The 22878-nt window shown below is 38.4% G+C and overlaps 1 protein-coding gene across 7 annotated transcripts in view; it reads right to left on the bottom strand.

Moving 5' to 3' along the window:
• Positions 1-22878, bottom strand: part of PIK3CB (phosphatidylinositol-4,5-bisphosphate 3-kinase catalytic subunit beta) — a 101039-nt gene that overhangs the window by 49027 nt on the left and 29134 nt on the right. For 3 of the 7 annotated variants that reach the window (XM_080409492.1, XM_080409491.1, XM_080409493.1), the window contains one exon: positions 8596-8715. The exons of 3 other annotated variants lie outside the window; for them this stretch is intronic. The gene's annotated coding sequence lies outside the window, so the exon portion shown is untranslated. Of the gene's footprint in view, positions 1-8595; positions 8716-10757; positions 10777-22878 lie in introns of those variants that run through there. One more of the 7 variants, XM_080409495.1, reaches the window with a different exon arrangement.

Raw genomic sequence — 22878 nt, 5'->3', positions numbered from 1 at the left:
ATCTTTTTTCCCCTAACCAAAACATGGAACTAGAACCATGCGTGCCTGGGCTGTACAGTGCAGGTACAAAAGCAGCTTGTAAAACAATATAGGCAACACTTCCAGCCAGTGCCAGTCACTAGCAGAACCACCAGAACATTACACAGTATAAATTTACAGAACCCAGGCATTCACAACATTCCAAGAGTTACAAGACTTCTTTTAGACTAAAGGATCAGGAGGGTTTCAGAAGCTGTGGTTACAAGCTGGGGCCAAGTTGCCTTACTAAGCCATCCACTCAGAAGCTAATCCCGTTTTGCCAAGAAGGCAGGCAAGACCAGTTTGTGGCACACTCAATTCCATCACGACTACTTCAGGACAAGGCAGTGTGAGAGCCCACCCAGCTGCACAGGCTTCAACACCACTGCTACAAGAGCTGGTAAACTCAGTTTTACCTGCGTCGAGTAGTTAACTTGCTCATGTAAAGGAATTAAATCCAGAAGGTGCAAATATCTGACATGAAACAGTACTGACCAAGAAGGTATGAAGGATGAAACGAAGCGCAGGAGAGATTTTATAAGGTTATCCTCAAATTAAGAGCTCAACAAGAATATGCGCAGAGAAAGCGAGCCTGTCTGGAGGTACTGCAAAATATTAAGACGTGGAATAACAATGCAATGAACTTCCCTTTGAAACTAATTTATCATCTCAGCAAAAGACTTAGACGTTAAAAAGTACTCACAAATATGCATAGATTGTTATCAATACCCAACATTAATCCCTGTCAGGTAAGTTCTTCCGAAACAAACATTATTTTGAAGAATGCACCAACTCTGAAATCTCACACTGTGTCATTAAGTTAGAAATTCTCCTTTACTTGTGAACTCACCACAAATCTCCTAACGCTCATCCTCTGAGGTGTATTTTTCTGTTATTAAAAGAATGTCAATGTAAAATCCAATGGAACATTCAACCTATTATCCTGAAGCATAATTAAAAAGAATCTAATAAAAGACAAGTAAAAGAAGCTGCAAGGAAGCTGGTGAATATAAATACCCATATAATAAAGTGTTAGAGGAAAACTCTGATGCCCTGTTACCTCTCATAGCATCTCCTGGGCTGCCTCATAGCACCAAGGAAATCCAGTCTTCAGACATCTGAAATTGTCACTTATCCCTGAAATGTGGTCACAATCCACAGGATGAAGTAAGCATGCTATCCCAAATAGATGGCAAAATTGGGGGGAGGGGGGGGGCAGGATTATGTGTATGAAAAAGTCCATTTCCTTAAGAATTAAGTTTATTTTACACGACCTCTTTCAAGCAAAGTTGCATTTTAAGGGCACAGAAGTATCTACAGCTCTGCATGTTAAATACAAACCTGGGTTTATTTTTCTTTTCACTAAAAACATGAATATTTACATAAAGGACAAATATTCAGAAACTAGCTTGTTTTGATTATGCAAAACCTAAGAGTATTCTGCTTATCCAGATTTTTGCTTTATATAATAAGTTAATACAACTGTTAAGCACCACATTCGAGGAGATCATCACTGTGATCAATACAGCTCTTTATCTACTGCTTGCTCTGTCATGTGGCAGTCAAGGGGCTAAAAAAAAAAAAAAAAAAAAGTCTTGTAGCAGTGAAAGCAGTTGAAAAAGGCCACCCTATCCAGGCACACAAGAACACTGTTTAAACAATATCTCACTGTCCAGAACAGACTAGATGACAATCTGACCACAGTAATTTTCTAGGAAACAGCAGCAGCATATCACATCGTGTAAGTAGGAGAAACACTAAGCACTTACACAATAAAATCATTGTAATCGTTTTTCTAACTACGCAAACATCCAGAACTATAAAAAGATGAGCGAGCTATAAAGGAAATATTTGAGAACAAATAAGGGAAAAGAATCTAGCAGCAAAGATCGAAAAGGAGTCAAAATACGCAGGCAGGTTTATGTCCTATGCAACTTAGCAGACACTTGAAAAAAACATCAAAGGAAAAATTCCTCCTTCATAGTATTTGACAGACTTCTGAAGGCTCTGAATTCAACAATACATACACTAAAATCTGTGTGCCAGTTCATGGCTTTGTAGAGCTGCATCCTCTTCTGTTCCCAAACCTGTGACAAATTCAGAGCTGCTGGCACCCCCGTGCGCTCGCGGGCCCAGGACCGCTCTGCAGTCAGCACACTGGCAGCAGCCTCGGGGTTGCAAGGGGCTCCCACTCTGCTGACGCTGCTCTATTTATACATATAATAATCTGCAACAGCATCACTTCAGACACTGGCTTGACCCTCGTAAGCCACACCGCTCCCTGCGTGCCTTTTCACCTTCTCCGTAGCTCGCTTTGAGGGCAGCCCACAGGGAGAAGCAGCACTGTTACGATTTTCCCCTTCCTGGCTGGTCCCCACTTGCCTAGCCACACAACGGAAAACCAGCACGAACAAATATTACTAGTCTTCCACCAACTCGGGCCTCGATCTGCCTCACCCTGTGACAAGCAGATATCGTATCTGAAGCGATGCTGAGGTGACAACACTGCCATACCCTCCAGCACCAGTCACAGGGGTGAAGTCAGGTGTAAAGCAGAATTACAGCCTAGGTTTTGTTTAAAGGTTTAGTATGACAAGAGAAAGCACCTATGCTAAGCAACACACGTACTACTAAAAACTGTATTTTCTGTTCACTGGACCTCACAGTTCACACAGGATCAGTACTGACCCTCTTCTAAACATGGGATCTGATACACTTTAGTGTATGATGATGACACTTGAAGTTTATGCTGTATGTCATTTCACACCATGCCACTGAAATTCCTGTTTTGTCCTAAAAAGTGAACCCGCTCAAGGCCTTCTACAGCTGCACAGGTGAATTTCAATCTAAACTGCTTACTAATTTAAAAATAAATACAAACAACTTGATTATAAATACAAATGCCTATATCAGCAAAGCTAAGGTTTTCCCACTCCAGAAATGTCACAGTTATCTATCTACAATAGCAAAGATTTTAAGAATTCAAGACATCTACAGCGTAGCCTGTAAAGTTATTTTTAAAGATCATGTGGTACTATAAATATTTCCCAGCAGTTTAGTTCAACTGCCACATGAGCTGGCCCTATGGAATGGAAGATTAAGTGTCCATTTAGTCAGGATTCCTGCAGAAATCAGAATAAAAATATCGCTGTTTATTTTTCTAAAAATATCTATGCATAGGAAACATGAAAGTACTTATTTAAATGTGATTCCCTCACAACGCTCAGACTGGTACCAAGAGTGGTCTCTCAGCCATTCAAATCTCAATTCTCTCATGTTCCTCATGAAATACAGCTAATTTCCCACAAAGAATTAAATTAGGGTTTTTTCCATGGTCCCCGATTACTTTGCCTGTTCATCTTCTGTAGCTTTATTCCTCTGCTGTACCTATAGAATTGCAGAGTAAGTTTTAAAAACTAAAGCCAGAATTTTAAAACCACAATAAATGGAGTTTCTACTTTGATATTAATGCCACTAAAAAGAGATATGAAAACAATGCCAACATTAACTGGTTTCAAATTAAAATTTAATTCAATTTTAAGCAACTTGATTTGAGCACACGGTTAGATTAGATTACCTCTGGTCATCCCTTCTTATGGAAATTATTCTATGATTCAATTAAAGTGTAATTTTAAAACTAGCTGTAAATGAGATTATCGTCTTCAGAAAAAATTTTCCTGCAAAACAAGTCTACAGGTAGGAAACAACACTATTAAACTGGTAGTCCAGGCTCAGAAGACTTATCAGAACTGGTTTGAACAACAAGGATAAAAGGAAATTATTACTCTTCGTTACTTTATACTCAGGTAACTAAACACAGTTCCTGCTCCCTCCAGATATTATTCTCAATGAACCAAACTAATAAAACTTAAGCTCAGGCTTCTGATAGGCTTCAGACAGCACATCGTTCACAAGGAACACAAAATATGAAAGTAACATAACAGCTTCTCACAGCCAGTTCATGACTATCCTTTGCTCTATCCTGAAATACATACATAAAAATAAGGAGTTCAGGTCATCTTTTTGTATTGTACTGTTAAAGTGAGTGGCAAGGAGAAATAAAGACTTCTTTCACATTTAAATGCTACTGCCTGAAATTGTCTTTAGAAGCATTTGATCAGGGATCACACTGAAGCTGGGGCCGCTATAAGAAAACATCCCCTTTCAGCTCAATGGATTCCAGTTCTGAATATAAAGAATATAAAGAAATGGAAGAAAACAGCAGATTTTAAGAGCACTGTCATGTAAGTAACAGTTAATTTGACACCTCAACCAACAGTCAGGGAGACAAGAAGGAAAGAAGCTCAAATGAAGCAGAAGTCAAGTAATTCAGCATTCTACGTCAACTGGGCTGTGAGAACATCTCATATGCTCACCTCTAGGAAAATGTGTCAACAGCTCTCTTAGATATTTTGGCAGGTTTTAAATAGCAGCAGGCAGAGTGGGACCTCACGTGAAGGCCAATGCATTCTGTATAGCATGCTCCAGGAGAGTAAAGTGAGACTGATGATGATTTGAGAGAAGATTAGACCGGGTTAGTTCACAACCTAGATAATTTGCTTTTGATAATCCAGATCACTGTAGATAATTTTATGTACTAGGGGAAAGTTAGCATGAAATCTTAGGATATGTTGAGTTCTAATATTAGAAAAAGGTTCTACTAAACATCTCAATGATGGAATGCTCACATAGATATTTTAAACAATAAAAAAAAAAAATCAAGCTTAACAAAAAAGGTGAATGTAGCTGGCACAAGGGAAGAAAGAGGACTGGACAGTCAGACTGCAAGGGAAAGGAGGCGAAAGAGCTCAACCTCAGCCCAGAAGAACCTTTTAACCAAGAATAAAGATGTCATTTTAACACAGGTGAGTCAGACAATTTCCTACAAAGCTGCATAACTGCTTGTGCCAGCAAAGTGAAGATGTAAATAGAAGCAGGATGAGTGGTGGAGAAAGAGTGACAGCTTCTTCCAGCCCCAGGGCTGGGTTGCCACTTTACAGTTCTTAAGCTCATTCTAACAAATGCAGGTAAAACTACAGCCTAAAGGCCTGGCATTATAACAGCTCAAGCTATTATTCAAGCATGTAATGTGTCTGTCATGAATTTGAAAAGATGCATTAATTATCTGGAGTTGTGCTCTTATTGATTTACTGTATTAAGTAAACTGTAGGGTCTCTATCCCCACATTGCTATGAAAGAATTATACAAGAATTCTTAATAGTCTTAACAAAAAGACTAGGAAATACTAAGTAAGTATTAGTTCTGCTCCCCAGTATTTTCTCATCTGTTCTACCACTCAAGAGTAATTACTTGTCCCACTGTAAACACAGAGGAAAAGACAAGGAAATATTCCACCCACAATACATTCAAATACATAAATGTATGGTTAGTATTTCCTCTCCTTTTGAATTGTACAAAGGGACTTAGACCATTAAGTGTTACCAGCAGCTCACTATTTCTTTCAGCTATCAAAATGTTAAGTCTCTAAATTATGAGCTAATGACTTTCTACTATAAAAAAAGTTAAGACTAGAAATTGAGGTTTTCCTATATATAGATACTTCTTCACACAGGGACTAAAAGATTCACTTTTCAATTATTTCTGATATTTCAATCAAAACCTCTAGGAAAGAGGGTTATTCTCCAGCAGACAGATTGTATGCATCTAGAAAGAGAGGTAAAAAAGTGAAATAATTAAAGAGTGGAAAACTAACGAGGAGTGAAATTTTGTCCAAAAAGGAGGGCACACAGACCAAAACACAGAGCCGTCACATAAGCAGACTGTGCTTAAGTCTCATATACAGAGATGCTACGGATATTAAAAGCTAAAAAGATGCCCTTTAAGGAAAAAATAGAATAATAATTTACATCCTCCGTCAGACATTCTTCCTGACCGGGCTGGTTTCTTACACAGAGCGATCTGGTCTGGATTTTTGCACTTAGTTTTCTTCCAACACCAGCTTCCATGTCACCCACTATACAGATTCAGAGGTGGCTGTTTCACAGCTGTTTGTTATATGAACAGGACTGTTTAATGCTGAACAAGCATTGAAAGAAAGCCAACAATTCAAGTCTAATGCAAATATTTAGACATATTTTATACACCTTTTTCATTACACTTATTTTTAAGTCAACTTGAAATATAATGCTATTTGGTAGAAAAGAACAATCCTAAAAATTGCACACAAACAATGCTTTTGTCATGAAGTTAATGGTAATAAAGCCAAAAGTAGGCCTGGCCATTCATCATAAGGACCAAAAATAATTAAGATTATCTAAGAATCACAGACTAATTTAGGTCGGAAGGAACCTGTGGGACTCTACTGCTCCCAAGATCAGTTTCAACACTGAAGTTAAAGCATGTTGCTTAAGAGTTCGCACAGTTAATTTTTAAAAGTCTCCATGAGCAACCCACTCCAGTGCTTAACCACCTTCATAGTGATTTTTTTTTCCTCCTGTGCAACTGGAATTTCTTTTGTTGCAACTTGCACATTCTGCCACTTGCATTCTGTCTTTCCCTCCACCTTGCAGACACGTGGCCATATCTTCTCTATAATCAGCCTCCTTCAGGCAGTGGAAATCTCTAGTAAAAGATCTTTGTCTCCTTTCCTTCTTTTAAAACACTGTGAGAACTCCACTTGGCTTTTTATCTTGAATATAGACACTACTCAGACTTTATTTTAATTGTTTTACTACTTCAATGGAAGATGTCAATTGTAAAATACTTTGTGATGACTGAAACCTGTACAAGCATACTCAAATGTCCAAATCTAAACAAACAAACAAAAAGGGTTCAAAAATATTTCCGCAAAAAGGAAAAATTAGAATCAATCTTAGGTTACAGCATCTGAAAAGTTCACTGGCCGCTAAAACCATGAGCAAGTTTTGTGCCTGCAATAAGCCTGCATATGACTATTTAATATGACTAATGCTGCCTCCAGTAGACATTTTTAAATTTCCTTTGTTTGAATAGCTCAGTTTCAACTCTATTGCCCAACCATTTGAGTAACTTGACTACTGGAGTCAAGAATTAACTTGTCAAAATAGTGTGTAAGGAGCAAATAGGTGTTATTTTATTAGGACATTGTAACAGGTGCCTGTATTTCTACTGTGTTGTCTGGTGAGTCAGTTAAAGACAAACAACTTCACAAAACACAGTTTCTGAAAACTTCAGAAGCCAGAATTCAAGTATCAGGTGCTACAAGAACCTCTCACCGGTATATTTACCTGTCACTTGACATATGGCCTAGATCAGGAACTGATACAAATTTACATGTGCTGACTTAAAATTGGAGCATTTGCTTCAAGTACTTACAGAAAGGGAACTAGCACACACATTGACCTCTTCAAATCCACATTTAATTAAAATTTTATAAAAATGTCCTGCCTTTAAAAAAAGTTATAAATCCAAACCTGCCAGTTAAAAACACCTTGGAAAAATACCAAGTAGGAAGTTTAGCTTGTCTGACTAGGTTTCACAGACATTTTTCTGCCCAAATTATGACACCATGTACACATCCCTTTTTAAAGAAGAAGCTAAGAAGAGTCATTTCCTCTTGGCAATAAAGCAATATGTCAAAATATACTTCTTGCACACTAAAACCATCTTCCACACCCCTTCAGTTCTAATGGCCAGATATTTTTCATTCCTAACTATGCATTCAAGTGTATTTCCAATGACTCCTGCAGAATTACATGAATATATCACACAGCATGAGTAAAATCTGCATCAGACAGAAAATGCTGCAGATTTTTCCCAGTTTCTAACCCCTACAAGAATATGTTTAAACATTTTACAATCTGATGCAAACTAGGTGACAGAAAAATGATAACATATCCCATCTCAAGCAAGCGAAGCACAAAGAAATTAAGAATTACACTGCATCAGTATATAAATGTTTAGGTATCTACTACCAAAAGATGCAATCCACAGTCCCTGAGTTAGGTAGTTAAGCTTCATGTAGCATAAATGAGACAGACATATCACAGTCTAGAATTTACAAAAGCTAGAAGTTACCTACAAACGGCAAAGAAAAGACATATCTGAGATCCATAACTAAAGACTTATCCTAGTTTGATGGATGATGGAACTGCAATACAAGACAAACAGACAACAAAAATATGAATATCACACAGAAAGAGCCAGGAGGGAAAAGTTACTGCTAAAAAAACAACTATATTTTCAAATTCCCTGGAAGATACAGGCAGGGCTTTAACTTTTCCCAGCAAATCTGGGGTTATACGTAAGTACATCGACACTAGGCTGCTTCCCGCTCAAAACCATACCCAGAATACACAGGAGAAAAATCCTAAGCCCATCTAAATTTCATAAGACACAATTGCTTTCAAGATGGGAGACGCTTCACTAAGAGTCCAAAAGAGTGTCCATTACCAGCTGATCAAATGAAATAAGTATGGAGTCACTGATGGATTTATTTTAAAAGCAACTATAACAAAGTTAAATACAATAATAGCCTAATAACTATGCTACTGAGTTTACAGGAAGAAAAGAAAAAAAAAAAAAAACAGAACAAACAAAAACCCACCAAAACAGCCAACCACAACCCGTAATACTTACTCCAGACGACCTGTTCCTGTTTCAGTCTGACTGTGTAGTGAAGATAGTGCTATTAAACATCGCTTTCTTACTATAACCCTTGTTTTCTCGGAAGGTTCTGCAAGGTGACCTAAATGTGACCTAAAGAAGCAAAACACAACATAATGTAATTAACCAAATGAGAAAACAAGCAATTTATAGTTGGTTTAATAGCTCCATAAACTTTTTCGTGCAGAAGTATCGAATTAACTCTAATATCTAATCTTTGGATACTACAGTACCATATTCACATTACACAATCTAACAATTAAACGAATGTCAAATACTCACTCAGTTACCAGAAAGTAAAAAAAGGGAAAAATATGTAATTTTAACAATACAGGCATCATAATCATGAATTACGTAGCCAAAAACATTTTTTAGTTGCTACAAATATTTGTAAATTTTTGTATGCTCAATGTGGATGAGATCAACAGACATCCACTGTAATTAAAGACAAAAGAAAGGGAATCAGAGTTGCCTTTGCTCTCCTAACCACATCTTTTCTTTTACACTTGGCTGTAAGCTGGTGAGTTTTTTTGGTGTTTTTTGTTTTGTTGGTTGTTTGTTGGTGTGGGTTTTTAAGTGTAATGCCATCTGTAGTTCTATTGTGGAGAATACGAGTTGATGACACAAGTGATCCCATCTTCCTATTCATATTTCAACTTGTGAAGCAGCAGAAGAAAGGTTCAACACATCTCCCCTTACCAACATCCTGCAGATGTACAGGACAAAATGCAGCCACAAAGCCAAGATATCATCTCCATTTAACTCTACCTTGCAAACCAGACTCTCAGCAAACTGAAATAAACAAAAAATAATTTAAAACCCCATTGAGAACAAAGTAGTGCTATCAGTTTGCACTGATATTATCTACAGGTTTGTAGGCTAAGCCACAAAACACAAGGCATGTAACTACATTCCTCCTCCTACAAACAATTGTTTTTCTAAACCACACCAAGCAGTCCACACAGTGCTTGTAGGGACACAATTCCATACAGCGATCAGGAACTATCATTCCCTCAGTCCCACGCAGAGCAGAACCTCTCTGTGGATCAGCATGTAGAGCATTTTGAAGCAACTTACATTTATTCAGTGGCTTTGAGGGGAAAATAGTTGCTGCCCCATCTGTTTAAGTCTGAAAGAATTGTTACCGCACCATGCACAACCTTTATGTACCACATTGCTGTTTTCAAAAGGTATGAACCAGTTCAGAAACTTCTCACAATTAAAGCCCAGGAGCCTACAGCAGGCAACAGACAAAATGAAAGACTAGAGAAAAATGAAGGCAGCCTTACACAATTTAGAAATTGCAAGGACAAAGGAACAGTGTGAATTTCTTAGAACCAATGCTGAAGTACCAGTCTCGCATTAATGTTGACAGCCATGTCAAACTTGTGCTTATGGAGTCAGAAAAATCAGAATCAAAAGCTAGTGGCCAGAAGGCAGACGCTTGGGACAGGGTGTGAAACGCATCATACTATAGATAGAAGATAAATAGTCATTGCTTCCAGAACTTCCACCTGTGGAAGCAATCTTTTATGATCTGTGGCCCCTCAAAGGAGGAGAGGGGAGGGAGGGAGACACAGTGTATGTCTGAAGTACCATAACATGGGGCAGAAGCAGGATGTTATTTTAACACAACACTGGACATCCCAACCTTCTAGAGGTCTGTGGCTAACTAGTCATGTGATGACAAGTCAGATGGTGGGAGCCTAACACACCACTCTAAATTCACAGGAAACCTTTCACGAGAAACCTACCAGCATAGCAAAGAACAGCGTTTTGAAAGTGCATATATGCCACTGCTGGTATTACAATATAAACTTACTCTACCACCCACCAGTCAACCACATCCATAGAGGTTGGCAAACCACAGAGGACCCTCCCAAATGAAACACGGGAATCACAGGCAAAATGTACAATGCTAATTTTGTAATGTCAGCACTGATATACTGGAAAAAACTGTGACCCTATTCCTTCCCTATACCATACTATCTATCCTTTTTATTAAGTTCATAAATGGGAAAAATGTAACACAGATATGTTGTCAGATTTCTTGACTAAAAGTGCATTTGAAACACACACACACACACACAGAGTTGGCACTAGAAAAAATGAAATGCACTTGGTGAAATAAATACCAGAAGAGAAAGCAGGCAGTCACATTAGCACTGAAATTTCTGCTCCGAACCTTCTTCTGTCTCATTCTTTCCTTTCTCTTCACACCACATAGGGCGAACTGTGACCTGGAACAGGAGACAGCTGCTTGGTTCCCATCGTGCTTCAAATCATCCCCATCTTAAACAGTCAACCTCCTGCGCTGTATGCATCTCCAAGACATTAGCAAGGCAAGGAGAGCTAATGGTCCTCATGCCTTACTCAGAATTTGGTTAAGAAATAAAAGAAACGTGTATTAGCACAGTGGTCAATGTACTGGTGTCTGATACAAGAGCTGGGCACAAGCATAAAGCCCAGAAAATACTCAGGGTCCCTAAATTGTACATGTTTAACAAGTCAGTACATCGTGAACAGCTCCTGTCACAGTTTATCAGTTCCTGTGTTCTCCACAGCCTCTTACCTGCCAGATTTCTGCTCGCTTCCCTACAGCTCTCTGTCCTTTCCTCCCCTCTATTCTCACAGTAGTTTGCATTTCCACTGCAATTCCAACGTGACATTGACAACAGGCTTCCTGCTGGTCCTCTGCAACCGACTGTACACTGGGGATAGCCAGGGGAATGGCTAGCCCTCCAGACCTTCAAACGTTTCTGATGCATACAAACTACCTGCTACTGTATTCAAGCATTAGAAACAAATAATTACAGGATGACAGTGTGCAGCTTTATTTTCCAGCTAATCAACACTTCTTGTTTTTCAGACCAGCAGAAGAGAGGTTAGGAGAGATGGTTATCATATAACTGCAGATCACATCACGGTCAACCTTTCATATGCCAGTACACTTGCTGCCTTCAAAGCACGAGTGAAACATTTTTCCAAGGCTGGCAGCTATTTTGACTAACAGACCAAGGTACAAACTCTGCTGGCCCTTTAACTACCATAAACAGGTAGTGAGAACTCCCAACTACAAGAAATACAGAAGAATAACCTCTGGGAACAGAATAAAGATCAGAAAGACCTGAAGCAACTGCCTCAAGCAGGGAACACAAACAGCACACACCTTTTCCCCACTGCATCTTTCTGGGGAACACAGGAAAAGCAGAACTGTCACCTGGATGGTACCAGCAGGGCCTCCTTCATGGGTCTCTGTTGACAGCGAGCTCAGCCAAAAGCATCACACAGAACCACCTTTGGGACCCTGCCCCTGGGTCCACAGCCTTTCTGCAGAAAGTGCCACCAGGGACCTAACAGAAATTCTGTTCCATTTCAACTTGCAACTTCTGCATGAGAAGTTGTATTGTGCAGAATAATCATTTTCATGACTCCTTTCAGTACACCTTTATTACATAGATACCGTTTTCATGCAAATCATAACTGTTATAGGGGGAAAAAAAAAAAAAAAGTCCTACAAAGTAATTCAGGAATCATAAAATCGTTTGCTGGCAATCAAAATGGCTGTGACAATACAGTAAAACTTTCTACACCCTCTATACTTCTTTCTGGCCCCAAAAACAGTTATGAATGTATGACCAAAAATACTGTACCACAAGGGAAGAAAGGGGGAAAACATACAACAAACTTTGCCTGAAATTCCTGTGTGGCATCTAATGTAAAACAGGAACAGTTATAAGCCAGGGAAGTAGGCCACTTGCAAAGAAAAGGCGGGGGGGGGGGGGGGGGGGGGGCGGGAACAAAAAAGAAAAATAAGCAATATAAAGGTGCCACATCGAAATTACTGGGCTAATTGTGGCCCTGTGGTCTTCTGCTCTATAACAAGTCCCAGATGCATCAGCCAGGCTCCTCTGTGAATTCTGCCAAAGCAGACAAAGAAACCGTTTGTTAGAGAGGATGCTCTGGGTTTGCTTTAGGATAAGGAACTCTGAGTGGGTTGAATGACATGATAGAGCAGTTTCTTGAGTATCTTCCTCTCTGCAAATAAATCTACTCTGGAAGAATACATTGAGGAAGACATCAGGAACAGCACTGAGAACATTAGCAGATGTTTTGGACAGCGACACATAGAGAAACATATAGCTAGGGTATTTCATAGCTTTTGGTTCACCTCTTCAGCTACCTCAAAGTTGTCTCATGCACTTCATGCTCTCAATAGCACTGAAGAATGGACAAGCAAATGTCAAGCTGAATTAGCTGCTGTAGCATCCACTCAGCAATGAAGAAACTCACCATTTCACCAAGTCCGAGACAAGAAGAGGATTAACCGTCAGTAAATACACTAAATATCTTCAAATGAAAAAAATACTGAGAAATATAAAGCAACGTTCTTTTCCCTCCTTCTACAGTCTTAAGTTTCAACAATAATAGGCACAAAATTCTCCAAGAATTTTCACTATCAGTAATTAAGCCTGTGAGAAACAGTGAGAAAGAAACAGAAAACAGTGAGAAAAAGAACTTGCAGCAATGCACATTTGGCTAAATCACAGCAACTTCTGACTTCCACATACTGTACATCTTGGCGTAAATGTTGAAAATGCAAGTTAAACCCTGAATCTGAAAAAATTATTTCCTATATATTGCAGTGTTGCATGCAAACTGATCCAAACAGTAGAACTATACATAAGCATCATCCTAATTATGCAGTGTCCATAATCTCATCAGAGAGCAGTTTTAACCTTTTAAAGGTGGCATATATTTCTGCAGTAATATCAAGCAACAAAATATTTTATTGCTAATGGACAGTGTACGCACAGCAGTGTTCTTCCTTATGTTCTACTTTCACAGGTGTGGTGGTTGGTCAAAAACCAGTAATACCCTTTTTAAAAAAAAGCCTCAACCTTTTCTGAAATATGACACTTTAAAATGCAGAACACAATTGCTCTACAAAACCTATGTATCTTGTATAAAATCTCTTCAACCAAAACAAATCAGGCATATAGCTACAAGCTCTCATCACGTACAAATACCCACAGAAAATTTAAAAAAAAAAAAAAACAAAACCAAAGAAAACCCCAGCAGAGACAGAAACTGCTGAAAACCAAGCTCTAAGCCAAATGAGTTGCAAAGAGAGATCGACGTCAGAACTACAAGCCAAATTACAGCCTTTCTTTTTTCTCAAGATGGACAAAACAAAGACCACAGAGCATTTTCATGAATAACTAAAAGATGTGGGTCAGTGTTATTCTTTAAGTTAAACAGATAACAGTTAGAAACATGTAAATTCAGTCATGTCTTCATTAAGAACTCTGTATCATAATTACATTTATCCAGTCAGTGATTCAGAGTAGGAGCTCTTTACTCCACTGCAATGAGTTGCCCTCTAACGAAGCCGTGCCCACTCTTCCCAGAGAGCCAGCCCCACCAAGCTATGGCTCACCTCTGTGAAATCCCCTGCAGTGTCTAACAGGCTTGTTTAAAAGAAATTTATACTCCACACAAGCACATACTAATATGCTTTACAATAAATCAATTTTACAATAAATTTTTTTACTTTGTTACACACACTGCTGAATTCCTTTCACTTTAGAACTGTAAGACAATACTAAAAAGACATTGCAGGTTTTCATCAACTCTTTATTTTGACACTGATTTCTAACAGCGTGTCAGTTACTGACATGGAAATTTAAGGGGAGGGTGTGGGGAAAGCAAATCGCTCTTTCACAGTGATGTATCTCGATGGTGCTCAGGGTTAAGTAACCCACTAATCCTCCTACCCACTGTAGTTTAGATCTCGGTATCGTTGAAACTGTGAGGCAAATTACAATCTTACAGTTCTTACCGGCACTGGAAAATAAAGGACTTGCAACTAAAGGAGCAAAGCACAGATACTTCCAGATGACAAGGCATCATCACCTCCACAAGTCAGGATCAAACAACAAAAACCTAAACAAAAATAATTCATGTTTATTTTCCCCAAATGATTCAGCCATGTTTCTTCCACTCAGCCACCTTCAAAAGAAATGCCTCTGGGCAAAGCAGAAGGGGAAGACATCACTGTTCATGAAGCTTAACAAAAAAAAAGACTCTAGTAGATGGCAAATTTTTCCTCTCACTCTGTTGGTCAAACAAACATTCCCCGATTTGAGAGTAGTGTGCTGAAATCAAGATTAGCAAAGTCTCTCTAAGTGGGGAAACCCTGCAAATGTGCTCAGCATTAGAGAGCTGGCTGCCATGCTGACAACTTACAGTGACAACTGCAAAATACCAACACATCCTAGAAGAGATTCCAGGCTGGAGAACGTACTAGATCCGAGGCTGCTCTATAGTTCAAAAAGCACAAAGTTCTAGGCTGCATGTGACTATTTTCTAAAAACAGCAGTGTTTTTATTATTTCGGATGACTCACAAATAAGTGCTTAGATTTGCTTTACATTGATTCATAAACATGGAGTCAAATGAGTAGCACTTTCCAACTCATTTCCCGTTCGGTGCATAAGCGATTACCCAACTGGTTCAGAAACTCCAAAGCTGGTGACAAAGAAATCAACAGTTAACATTGATTTGTAGATAGATAGTTGTCCACCTTGTCTCAGAGCCCACAGATCACTTGCACCTCCAGGCAGTGCTGCAGTTTTTCTACACCTGGTTCACAGAAGTAAAGAATTAGAAGTCATGGTCACAGAGCAGTGCTCCTCTTCCAAGAAATCCATACCTAGACGTGCACGCACATGCACACACACACAGAGCGTGAAGCTCAAAGGCTGGAGGCTGAGCTAACAACCGCTGCACAGTAGTTCAGGCAGGTGCAAACAAACCCACCACCCCACACAAGACCTTGTGACATCTACAGAGATGTTTGCGACAGTTAATGAACAGCCACTCAGCTGGTCAGCAAGCACTGTGCTCCCTCAGCAGTCACACTACTGCAATTCACCTTTCTGAATACTGAAATGGATTGCAAGCAATAATAAAGAATTTGATTCTGCATGGGTTTTCACTACATCTAACACAGTATTTCAAAATAGAAGCCTCAGGGAGGGGGGCATTGATTACCAGCAGCACAGCATTTGCTGTACCTGGGAAATGTCAGTTAGGCACTGGCTCTTTTGGTCCTGTATCACACCACAATTATGCCCCATACTTTGTTTTTAAAACCTACTTTCAAAGCTAAGTTAACTATTCGGCATAACACAGAACACCAGGAACTGCTAAGGAATAAAATTGCCTCCATGCCATTATTTTTTGATAAAGAAATCTTATATTGATTTAATAAGCTCAGGGCCATTTTCAGACATGCTGAAGTTTATGAAGAAGTCCTTCTCCACGATCTCCCTCTGGCTCAAACTCTGAAAGCCTTAAGGTGCATAGTTCTCACTGACCAGGCATTTCCTCAGAACTCAGGATACATGAATATGGCCCTTATTGCTGATGCATTTACTACTCACTAGTGTGTCAGACTGCAAAAACACTGCAAAAAAAACCTACTGGTTCCACCCAAAAGTTACTAAATGAATAAATATTTCCTTGTATTTAAAGCACAGAAATAAAACAGTGAGTCTTCATCTCGGCTCTGCAAAGATCTCATCACAATTAATTAGTTACTCAAAACATTATTAATAGGATTACTCGTGATTTCTGTTTCTTGTGATCCCTTCTGTGTAGTCTATTTTCTTCGCTACTTTCACATGCTGATGTTTCACTTCCCATTTACATTCTGTTAGATGCCGAATATGGTGAAACTACACCAATTTACTTCTAGTTAGTTCTCAAATTCTGCTTTTTGGTGTGTGCACATTTAATTTTATATAAATGAGAACTATTAGTGGAGTTTAATAAACAATTTTTCAGTAATTAATTGTTACGAACCATTTTGCAAAGCTGCTTCCCACTCCACTCCAGGTACCAGTATAAAGGCTTTGTTCTTTACAAAAAAAACGAACTCCAAAGCATGGATTGCAAAAGAATATGAACAAACACAACAGCATCCAGCTAAGTGTACTTCAAAGACATGCTGCTGTGGTCCCACTTACCCACTTGGTTTGATTCCAAGTATCACCACATGATAAGCATCAACAGTATTTCATCATTAACATCATGTATACAGTAAATACCATCTGAAACTAAAAGTAATCACTATTCCTTGTGCTGGAGAAGGAAAATTTCAGGCATTTAACAAAAGCAGTTTACCTTCAGCTATATCCAACACTCAAAAGCAAATCTATTAAGGTCTTCTAGGTAATGAAACACTGCATTTTAATTCGCTCTTTCTCCTCTTTTCCCCCTTTCTCAGGTAGTGAGACTTCTATGGCCTCATGCTCCAGTGCTGAAAACTCAGGGTATTAGCAAAGAAGTTGCATGTTCTATGCCAGAACGTACAAATTCAGGTTCTCAGTGTATGTATGGAAACCCTTCAAGAACCTCAACTGTGTTACAAAACGGAAAGGGAGAGTATCACTAGGGGAACATGGAAGCAAGATGAGCAGTTAGAAGAAAGCAAGGACAGCCGCGCTCCTGCTCCTACTAGCTGCTCAACAGCAAGCCTGATATGCATTTAAAAGGTGGGGGAAAACAAGGAAACTGAACAGAAAACTAATAGCAAGCCTGAATGAAAGTTTGGGCTTTTGGTTCAATTCTTACACTTCCTCTGAAACATTGAAATGACAGAAGCTTTATGATATCCCTATTCCTTCTAGTCCGTATGTATGAATTTAAGATTGGCGGTGCACAGTTTACAATATAGAATGTACCTGGGAGTAATTTGGGAGCAAATTTTCTAATATAAAATTAAACAATGATATTCCCAGGTTGTAATATAACCTCTCACATTAATATCTATAGTTATAGCAACGCTATTTCATCCCTTTAATTAACTACTTTTTCTTCAATATAATAAAAGCTGCAATCTGATACATATTGGTAGACCGCCTTCTTTAACGCATCTTTACATAAAAGTTCCACAACCTTCTCAATCATCTGGTACATCCATTATTTAACAAGAAAAAGTGTGTGGTGATCAAAGATTTGTCTTCTTAGAGCTGATAATTCCTAGCATCACCAACAAATTTTATTAAAAAAAAAAAATCCCCTCCATATTAAGCTTAATTGTGTTTTTTCATTAAAGTCACTACGTATCAAGAACAGGAAGAATAACTCAACAAGTATGCAGCTACCCAGCTCTGCTCGTGGAAGTTTAGCTGGGTTTTGGGTGGGTATTTTGAGGTTTGGGTGTTGTTTGGTTGTTGGGTGTTTTTCAGGAAAAAAAATATGTAAAAATATCAAGTGTAATTTCAGCATGACAATTCATAATACTGCATAATTTAAGAACCCTAAATCTGCACTACTCCCAGGCTAGGAGCAGGGGAGTATTTGATTTAAAAAGCAAAACAAACCAACCAACCACAAAAGACAGCCTTCCTCTCATCAAATCAACAGTTCAAATCTCGATTTGGATCCAAAGACCAGGTTTGAATAGCATTCATGTGTTTTACATTGCCTTTAGACATATCACCTAAAATTATAACACTTGATGTAAGAAACAAACCAACCAACCAACCCCTGTTTTCATCAGCTGCAATGCTCAACATGGTAATTTAGACTATATGACCTTTTTCAGCTTCCTTCATTAACGAAAAGGTTTCAGTACATTGAAGAACTCTCTTTTCTACAGGCTTATTTCTGGCAGAAGTAAAAGCTTTTTGTGGCATCAGGGAACAAGGCAATGAGAAATTTACCTCTATATGCTGAGAGGGAACAGAGCTAAGTACTACTAGAGTTGAAACTTCGCTCTAAGTGCCCTTTTGGGTGCATTGCCATGTGTATTCCCCTCAGCCAATTTTGCACAAAGAGTAGCAACAGCTATGACCCCGTGTGAAAGCAGCACTGGCAAAGCACAGAAATACTTGGGGAATACGCTTCCTCCATAAAGAGAGCAATCTGCTTGGCAGATCTCTAAGATAGATGAACGCCTTTTTACCCATAGTATTGTAGATGCCATGGTGAACAGGACTGCTCTAACCGGCTTCATTCTGTATTCAACATGTTCACATTGCAAAGCGATTCCTGACACGGAGATGAACCATGAACAGCAAGACGGACAATAAAATACAGCCGTCAGCCTTCTGTGTAACACCTCTTAAACCACAAAAGAGGAACCTGACAAAGGCTGGACTGAAAATCATACATTTTCTGATATTTTCCCAGGCAAGGTGTGGAAGGACTGAGGAGATGAGGAGCAGATGCATTCTGGAGAATGCTTTTATCCCCCTGCTACCACTGAATTACAAGATCAATATTTACATCAGTTTCTGGCAGCATGCACCTAAAAACAGCTCTTTCTGATAAATGAGAATAAGCTCCTCCTCCTTCCACAGTGAACCACTAGAGACCTTGACAACCACTTCACATCAGAACAACTTTCTTTTGCATGTTGCTTCACCTCCAAATAACAGCAGTGATAGTATACAAGGTATATAAACCTGGGCACATAGAAGAGCACTGGAGCAGCAGCATCTGTAGTTAAGAAAACTATTCTTAAAATCATGCCATAAAATCAGAAAGCAAAAAAGTGGCTCTTGCAAATGAAAGCAAAGGCTTTTTTTCAGTATTTCTCACCATCACCTCTGACAACAAAAGTGTGATTGGCCAAGGGGTGCAATCTTGAGTAAAGACTCAAAAAATACTTGCCTTAACTCCTTTCAAATTCTCTCCCATGATAAGCCAGAAAGAAAACAAAGGCCCTCTATAATCCTATTTTACTTCTCACAAGTAAATTACAGGAAAAAATAATGCATCACAGAATAACAGAAAATTAAACAACACTGAGACCGTTTCATTTGCCAGCACATCCCAAAAAAATCTTTCTTCAGGTTAACTGTTAATCCCCAAACTGTAGAAGCTTGAGCTGAAAGTTTCAGGAATGCTGCTCTTTCTGAAGACTTCTTACAGGAGGGGTCTGACCAATCTCACTGCCTGTTTTTCAAGCAAATCACCATTACGCAGGCAGAAACACTTTATTACCCCACGAAGAAGTGTTAAAAACCAGTGTAAAAGCAGCATGCTACTTTCCTGGCCAACAAGCCCCAACTAAATTAACAATGAAGAAGGAACTTTTGGCATCAAGAGGGTGGAAAATTTTCATAATAACTGGTATATATTAGGTCTGGCTCTTTCGATCCATATCAGTATAGCACACATAGCCTGCACCTCTCGTTCTCATCAGCCAATAACCCCACAAGATCAGTCTTAATCGGTGATACACCAGTATTTTAAAAACCATCAAGCAGTGATGGGAGGACCAAAGGAGCCACCAAATGCTGAAGGCCTCTTTAAATTCTGTACTTGCATGCAATAAAAGTTGACAAGTTACCAAACTACAAATCTGAAAATATAGTGACATGATTTCTGAAATTCACATTAAAAAAAGTAACTTGAGGACACTAAAATGATTAGCTGCAGTGATAGACTAAGGCAAGAATTGTTCTGCCTTCTCATAAAATTTACCTAGAAGTTAACTGCAATGGGAATATTAACTCAGAGAAAACAGCTATAAATAGAAGGGGGTTAATCATTCAAAGTTCTTTTCCCATGACAACAATACACTAAAGATTCTAACTTGCTAATCTTTTAATGTGATGCTTTGAAAATACTTTAGCAGCTGTACTACAGTCTGCTTCTACCTACTTTTTATGAGTAATTTCTCTTATTTCTTTTTTAAAACACAGTAACCGAGATTTTCTTTCAACAGAAGCATTTTCACAGATACTAGGCAACACAAGGCTGTACATCAGCTGGGACGATTGTATGTGGCCATTTAAATGGATCTTTTTAAATGAGGCCACTTAAAAATACATTTGCCTTTTCTCCATCCTAATATAAAGCACATAAAACCTATCTGCTATTCATTTCAACAACCATAGCTGCTACAAAGTATTTTTCAATTAAGCATTTGCATTTATCCTGAATTAGCATAGAATCATAGATTTGTTTAGGTTGGAAAAGACCTTTAAGGTAATTGAGTCCAACTGTTAACCCAGCACTGCCAAGTCCACCACTAAACCATGTCCCTAAGCATGGCATCTACACATCTTTTAAATACCTCCGGGGATGACAGATGACATTATAGACATTCAATGACATAAACACAAAAGTTTATCCAGCAAAGACACCGATGGACGAAAAAGTAACCACCTCATCCCCAACACATAGATATATCATGATAATCAAACTTGGCTAAACTCAAACAACAGCCGTGTGACACACTTGGAAACAGGATCTAATTATTAGAAATCCCCAGCCAGTGCTCTACCCACAGTACTTCTCACCCAAATAAATTAAGTTGAAGCTTTCAAGTTTAACAAAATGGAGTAAAGGAAAAACAGAAGTTCTTTATTTAAAAAGCAGAAACAGATAAGGCCTTTTGTCATTCTGTGGTGAACAGCGAATCAAACAAAGTTTGTTGTAAACCAGCACATTTGCAGTGTCAGAAATTATAAAAGCATACAATATGCACATTCAGTTTCAAAAGATACGGAGCTCCTGCAAATCTTGATGAAACCACTACAAATTCAGACCAGAAATTATGAGGAAAAGGCTTGACTGTGGCCTTAACATCACTTCTAACTTTAAAATTTCATCTTCACATTCTTGCAAATCTTGTTTTTACTGAAGAACTCAATTCCTATTTAATAACTTCTCCTTTTTATTGCAATACTTTATCGCTATTCTTAATCACTGTAGCTCTTCATACACCAGATTTATTTATAGCACTTAAAGGAAGCAGAATTTACTATAGTTATCAAAACAGACTGCCATATAAAAATAAACAATCTTTATGTACTTGTGCTATCAGAGCTCTAAGAACTTAGGCAGTATCACATTTAGTAGTAGAAAATGGTACCCTAACACTTAAAGCAACAATTCACTAAAGACAAATGCTTTTATTATTACTCAGATAAAAAAATAAAGTTAAATCATCAAGCTTCGTAAAATTTGACATAGCTAGAGATCACCTAATTCAAGGGTAAACAATTATATTTTTATTAAAAATATGACTTCCTTATATTATTTCCACTACTAGTAGACATAAAACAGTACTTCTGAAGCACTGGGCAAGTAAAATTGCTCCTAGGATAACAGCTTACCATATTCCATACAGTTTAATACACAACTTAATAGTGGTATCTCTTTTATCTTTTAATAACACTCGAAATTTTGCAATAGTTTATACATAGTTTGTAATAGTTTATGTCATAATAGATTTATTATTTAAAGAAAAGTTAAGTTAGTTATGTAGATGGATGCAGATTATCAGTATACTAGGAAGTATTTTTTAAAATATAAAAGGACTTTATCAAAAGCATTGTCTCTCTTATGTGGATATTAGAAAGAAGCTGAACAATACCTGCCTGCTGAGAATCAGTTCCTTCTTATTTTTATTATTAACAGCAGCAAGGAAATTCTCTTCTTTTGCTACCAAGAGTTTTGGGCCAAAAGTTAATGTACCATTTGCTGCTGACAACCTGCCAGACTAATGATGCTTTTCTTCACTCAAGAGGGTTCAGAAACTGCTACTCACTTTCCAGTCAGCATTTATTACAGATTCCGGAATACAGTCCTCCCATGAAAAGAAAAACAAGACAGCTCCTCTCCACACCCACATACACATGACTCTTCACATTTAAATTACTACTAGAAGTAAATAATTCAAAATACTTCAACAGACACAGACAAGCATTCTTCACCTCCTGATATTATGGCTTAATCCTAATGTCATGGTGCACACGAAACTTCCATGCAAACCTGACATAAGAAAACTGAAAGAATAAAATCATAGAATTGTTTAGGTTGGAAAAGACAAAGGGCCCAACCATTAACCCAGCACTGCCAAGTCCACCACTAAACCATGTCCCTAAGTGCCACGTCTACATGTCATTCAAATACCTCCAGGGATGGTGACTCAACCACTTCCCCGGGCAGCTCATTCCAATGCTTGACAACCCTTTCGGTGAAGAAATTTTTCCTAGTATCCAATCTCAATCTCCCCTGGCACAACTTGAGGCTGTTTTGTCTTGTCCTATCGCTTGTTACTTGGGAGAGAGACCAACATGCACCTCACTACAACCTCCCGCCAGGTACTTGCAAAGCTACATTTCCAACTTTATTTCCTACTAGGTTTGAACTCATTATTGCATTTCTTATTCTTGCCGATTTCCATCCATAAGTAACAGGACTTACATCCTACTGTGTCTCATTGATA

This window comes from Falco punctatus (genome assembly GCF_963210335.1).
Source record: "Falco punctatus genome assembly, chromosome: 13".
Classification (NCBI taxonomy): domain Eukaryota; kingdom Metazoa; phylum Chordata; class Aves; order Falconiformes; family Falconidae; genus Falco; species Falco punctatus.
Note: the sequence above shows the minus strand (reverse complement) of the source record. Positions and strands in the feature narration are given on the sequence as shown.